The 6,622-nt window shown below is 32.8% G+C and overlaps 1 pseudogene; it reads right to left on the bottom strand.

Moving 5' to 3' along the window:
* Positions 1-2,151, bottom strand: LOC148204253 (protein NRT1/ PTR FAMILY 8.2-like; annotated as a pseudogene).
* Between the last annotated feature and the right edge of the window lie 4,471 nt (positions 2,152-6,622).

The following is a 6,622-nucleotide window of genomic DNA, read 5'->3' as shown; positions in this document are numbered from 1 at the left end:
TCATGGTTGTGAGTATTGGGGATTAGTGAATTCAGCCATAGCCTCATCCATAACATGTGCTCCTTTCCCTCTGAAACTATGCGCCACAACCAAGTAAACCAAAAAATTGACTCCATTAATAGCCGTTAAGACCGAGACGAACAGCCCTACGCCTATCCCCTGCAGCGATGTGATGCCGCGGTGGTGGCCGGTGAGGTTGCGGAGAAAGGGGACAATGAGTTTCTCGTAGATGGGTAGGAGAATGAGAGTGATGGCGCTGAAGACAGGGACAGAACCTGTGGGATTTGAAGCTGTCACCAAGTGTTCGGTCCATGACATTGGCTTGGCCTAGGAAGAAGGTTAAGAGCTGAGCGTAAGACAGAGAGAGAGAGCGATGGTGGAAGCCCACACCGGAAGGACTCGAATGAAGGTTTTGAACTCTTCTACTTGTGTCACCGTGCATATGCGCCACCGGTTGCTTTTGTCTTCAGCATTTACCATAACTGCTGCTTTGTCAAAAAACCTGCACAACAATTGGTTCAGTTAATACTCCCAACCAAGGTAGAACCTTTGCCATTGCTGCATGAAAAAGAACATTTTCATGTCAACAAACCTATATTGTGGGGTGTGAGGGAGCTTGGTTGAGCTAACGATATCAGACTCCGTAGTTTGGACCTCATAGAGAGGAGTTTCATCATTTGTAAGATGAACCCCATTTAGATTATTCCTGGTGGAGGCCACCACAGCCTGAAGAAACCTAGTGAAAGGGCTTCCCTTTGGGCTTTTGAAACGGTAATTAGGGCTACCAGCAACTAGGATAAGGATAGAACAAATGGCTGCGCCTGCGGATATTCCAAAACCCCAACGAAACGCTGCAACCTGTTGTGCGTAAACCAATAGCGTAATTCCAAGGATGGCACCGACGATAACGGCAAAAAATGAGCATTTGAAAAACAAGGGCTTCATGAGAACTTCTTTGTGGTCTCCATCATCGAATTGATGATCCCCCAAGGAGGACACGCAAGGCTTCATTCCACCCGTACCCAAAGCAATGAGTGCAAGTGCATAGTCTAGAACAAGGTTGGGCCTCTCCTTGCTACTTCGCATTCCGTAAAACCGCATCGTCGCTGTAGAGTTGCCTGGGAAACCGAAAGTGTCAGCAAAATCATCCCCTGCATCATTCACGGCATGATTAAACACATCAATTTTTTTCTCCTGTACAATCCATGTAGTAATCAGTAATTTTGTTTTTGTTTAACTCTATATTATATGTCTTAAAAGTAAAACTATTTGTAAGATAATGAAAAAGAGCTTAACTTTTTAAGTTACATTTGATATAAAATTTTAGAAAAATATCGGTGAACACATTGATTTTGTTCATACCTACTGCATATTTATTTTTTCTTAATATTTCTCTCTTCTTATCATATCACATCACATGAACTATAAACTTATCACTTTCGTTTTCTCCAAATATATAATAGGTATTAAGTACCTATAAATCTATTATTTTTGTTTCCTCTAAATATATAATAATACATCTTTTATGTTCATCAATCATTACTCAAAAATTTGATATGGCTGCAGGAAAGTTGATAAAAAATATAATTAATTTCTGTATCCATTTACCAAACCCTAAATTTACTGAAGATCATAATTTATTAGTAATTAATTTCTGTATACACAATTTTATCTTCTTTTTTTCAATTTTAGTAATTATATTATTCCTGAAAATAATTGTAAAATTGTTGTATTGGATGTAAAAAAGAACATTTGGCAAATATAAAACATACCACAGCATAAAAGGCAGAGAAAAGTAGGATGGTTCTGAAGTGACCCAAGTAAGCATCAGCTAGAAAGGATCCGAGGAGGGTAGGCACATTAGCAGCTCCAATCCAATAAGTGACGTGAGTAGCAGCGTCTGGAACAGATTCACGCATTACCAAATAAGACATCATGTTCGCTGCAATTGCAAAGAACGCCAACCTCTCCGTCACCTCGTACACTGCACCCACAGAGGTCAAATTTGGAACTCTGAACAACGTAGTATAATTAATATGATGTCTCAGCAGTACCTATGATAAAGGATGACGCCTTCCATCCTCCCGTTGTTCGCTTGTCAGCAATCCTACCATGCACATCAAAGAAGCTACGGTTGCTCACCAATTCCATCTCCTCTTTCAGAAATAAAAACTACATCGTCATGTAATTAACTCTGCAAACCATTTCGCATAAATTCAAGTAAACAAATGCTAATTGTCTTGTGATCTAGTTTGTTAGGTAGTAGAGTAGTACTCTCCTTGAATGGAATGAATTGTCTGTGAAGGAAACGTCATCTGGCATTGTTTTGGATAAGAGTCTGCTTTGTTTATTGATTTGCGCTTGCACATAATAGAATGACATACTCCGCCCGCCAACAACTTAGTCTTCAACTTTAACAAAATGGAGATGATGGTGACACCAATTAACAAACTGCCGTCCAATAACAAACTTTCTGTTAACTTCATATTATTCATGATGCTCACTTTCTGATCATGATATTTGATCAAGATGAAAAAAAAGTATACCAAAACAATTTTAGGTTGAGGCGAAAAGTACTACAGTCTTCTTCTTTCTTCAGAATAAACTTAATATAAAAACAGTGAAGACTTTGACACCTTTTGAAGTTTGGAATGTATATAAACCATCTTTAAACTTTTTAAAAATCTTTCCTTATTTTTTCTTCTCGTATAAGTGTGATAAATTAGATAAGAATACAATACAAGAAATCTTTGTAGACTATAATACAATATTGAAGGCATGCAAAATTTTTCAGCCACAACAATAAACAGGAAATATTATCATAAGAAGGGATGTACACTTTGTGAAAAATGAAAAATAAAAGACTGGAGAGATCAATCTGTAAAACAATCAAACTTTTCTGATTTATCACAACTACTAAAGAACAAAGAGAATAAAATTGAGAAAAATGAGACGGTGGATGATTAGAAGGAAGAGGAACTTCATATTATCAGAAGAAAAAGGTAATATACGGCAATTTGGGTTAAGAGTGTTTCAAATCGAGCTAAATGCAAATGGCTTGATTAATAAGCATAAGGCAGGGCTTATGGTCAAAGATTATGCTCAAATTTCGGAGTAGACTGCTTAGAAACATTTGTTGCATTGTACTAGTTGAAACATTTTTTTAATGGTTTTTTGCATACAGAAATAAAAAAAGTATATGTTAAGCAACTTTAAGGATTTCAAAAAAGAAAGAAGAAGGCATGTCTATTTTTTAACGAAGGCACTCTTATGTATTGAAACCAGCTCTATGAACTTGTTACAACATAATAGACAATCATTTGTTTAATATAACTTTTGTAAAAAACATATTTGAATCCATTCTTTACATCATACAGGGTTGACAATATATCATTGCTAGAAAAGTAATTAGATACAAAAAAAAAATGTACAGCCTATTTTTACATTAAGTTTAAGAAAAGTAAGGATTTCAAATTGTTGTTCTCTACCATGTTTGGGTAAGGTGCATTGAAAACATTTTTTAAAAGAAATAAAAAATAAAAGCTCAATCTACTATTGAAACAAAGTTTATTATTGTCAATCAAACCTTATGACTTATTAAGATATTAAGTTAACAATCAAACAATAATAATTATTTCACATAATCTTATATTTTATAAAAAAGACTAAACATTTTAACATGAAGATGTTTTTCTTGAGAGAATTATAAAAGAATTATGTTGTAAGTCTTGTTTATTGTAAGACTGAAATAAATTTATTGTTGTCAATCAAGTCTTATGACTTATATGAAGATATTAAGTTAACATCAAACTGTAATAACTATTTCACATAATCTTATATTTTATAGAGTATACTAAACATTATAACATGAAAGATGTTTTTCTTGAGAGAAATATAAAAGAATTATCTTGTAAGTCTTATTTATTGTAATCATGAATCAGCTACAAAGGAGATTCTGGGTAAACTATGCAATGAACATTCTGTGTGCATCGTGACAAAACAGAAACTAAGACAAACTTACAAAAGCAGAGAGAGAAGCACACTTGAGAGCTTTCCTGTGAAAAATATTATGAATGAATTCTTATTCCAAGGAGAAGCAAAAAGTACAATTATATAGAGTAAAAAGGCAGTAAAAGCAAACAGATGGATATTCTAGAGTAATGGTTACAAAGAGCTTAACTGTCCTAACAGTCAGCCAGGAAGTGAGGCGAACGAGCGCACCGAACGGTTAGAGATGGTGAGACAATAGCCGTTTGGTGGAACATACAAATGATCATACGGGTGATCAGATCGTGTATAGGCAGATGCGTCCGAACGTTTAGCAGCAGAAGTGGTGGGGCATGAGCCGATCGGTAAAACATTGTGTGAACCGTCCGGTAAAGTATTCTGACAGACTGAAACAGAGTTTATTATTGTCAATCAAGCCTTATGACTTACAAAAATATTAAGTTAGTAATCAAACTGTAATAACTATTTCACATAATCTAATATTTTATGGAGTAGACTAAACATTTTAACATAAAGATGTTTATTTTAGAGAAGTATAAAAGGATTATGTTGTAAGTCTTTTTTATTGTGAGACTCAAACAGAGTTTATTGTTGTCAATCAAGCCTTATATGACTTATGAAAATATTAAGTTGATAATCAAAGTGTAATAACTATTTCACATAATCTTATATTTTATGGAGTAGACTACATATTTTAACATGAAGATGTTTTTCATGGGAGAAGTATAAAAGAAATATGTTGTAAGTCTTGTTTATTGTAAGATTGAAACAGAGTTTATTGTTGTCAATTATGAAGATATTAAGTTAATAATCAAACTGTAATAACTATTTCACACATAATCTTATATTTTATGGAGTAGACTAAACATTTTAACATGAAGATAGTTTTCTTGAGAAAAGTATTAAACGATTATGTGGTAAGTCTTGTTTATTGTAAGACTGAAACAGAGTTTGTTGTTCTCAATCAAGCCTTATGACTTAAGAAGATATTAAGTTAATAATCAAATTGTAATAACTAATTCACATAATTTTATATTTTATGAAGTATACTAAACATTTTAACATGAAGATGTTTTTCTTCAGAGAAGTATAAAGGGATTATGTTATAAGTCTTGTTTATTGTAAGACTGAAACAGAGTTTATTGTAAGACGGAAACAGAGTTTATTGATGTCAATCAAGCCTCATGACTTATGAAGATATCAAGTTCACAATGTAATAACTATTTCACATAATCTTATATTTTATGGAGTAAACTAAACATTTTAACATGAAAATGTTTTTCGTTGGAGAAGTATAAAAGGATTATGTTGTAAGTCTTGTTTATTGTAAGATTGAAAGATAGTTTATTACTGGCAATCAAGTCTGTTGAGTTACGAAGATATGAAGTTAATAATCAAACTGTAATAAGTATTTCATAGAATCTTATATTTAATTTAGTAGACTAAACATTTTAACATAATTTTTTTTTCTTGAAAGAATTATAAAATGATTATGTTGTAAGTCTTGTTTATTGTAAGACTGAGACAGTTTATTGTTGTCAATCAAACCATATGACTTACAAAAATATTAAGTTGACAATCAAATTGTAATACTTATTTTACATAATTTTTTATTTTATGAAGAAAAAAAAACACTAAACATTCAACAAAATGAAGATGTTTTTTTTAAGTATAAAAGGATTATTTGGTAAGTTTTGTTTATTTATTGTCATACTGTAAAGTAAATTATTCACATAAAGAAAACAATTTTAAGATCCTAAAACTAAGTCGTGATGTCATATGTTTAGGAGTGTTGCTTTTATTTTATTGTTAATCATGTTTTGGATAAATAAAAGTTAATTTTTTTATTTTTAAGAAAATGAATAGGTTTCAGGTTTTTAATCTCAATAGAAAATTTGTTATTAATGATGAGTTATTTTATATTGATTATACATGTTATGTTTTTGAACTAATAGAGAATTAACTTACTGTTACTTATTTGTTTTTGTTTTTTCTTGGGCAAACAAGACATCATGTTCGCTGCAATTGCGAAGAACGCCCACATCTCCATCACCTCGTACACTGCACCCACAGAGGTAAAATTTGGAACACTGAACAACGTAGTATAATTAATATGATGTCTCAGCAGTACCTATGATAAAGGATGACGCCTTCCATCCTCCTGTTGTTCGCTTGTCAGCAATCTTACCATGCACATCAAAGAAGCTACTGTTGCTCACCAATTCCATCTCTTTCAGAAATAAAAACTACATCGTCTTGTAATTAACTCTGCAAACCATAATTCGCATAAATTCAAGTAAACAAATGCTAATTGCCTTGTGATCTAGTTTGTTGGGTAGTAGAGTAGTACTCTCCTTGAATTAAATGAATTGTCTGTGAAGGAAATTTCGCAGAGATCTGGCATTGTGTGTAAGACATTTGGATAAGAGTCTGCTTTGTTTATTGATTTGCGCTTGTACATGATAGAATGGCATACTCTGCCGGCCAAAACATGGAGATGATGGTGACAACAATTGTTTTCTTCCTCCCTCCCTCAACAAACTGCCTTCTAAATAACGAAATTTCTGTTAACTTCATATTATTCATGATCCTTATTTGATCAAGATGGAAAAAA

Source organism: Vigna umbellata, chromosome 2 (genome assembly GCF_029865625.1).
Source record: "Vigna umbellata cultivar VRB3 chromosome 2, Vumbellata_1.0, whole genome shotgun sequence".
Taxonomy (NCBI): Eukaryota; Viridiplantae; Streptophyta; class Magnoliopsida; order Fabales; family Fabaceae; genus Vigna; species Vigna umbellata.
The sequence above is the reverse complement of the archived record's forward strand: the minus strand, read 5'-3'. Positions and strand labels throughout refer to the sequence as shown.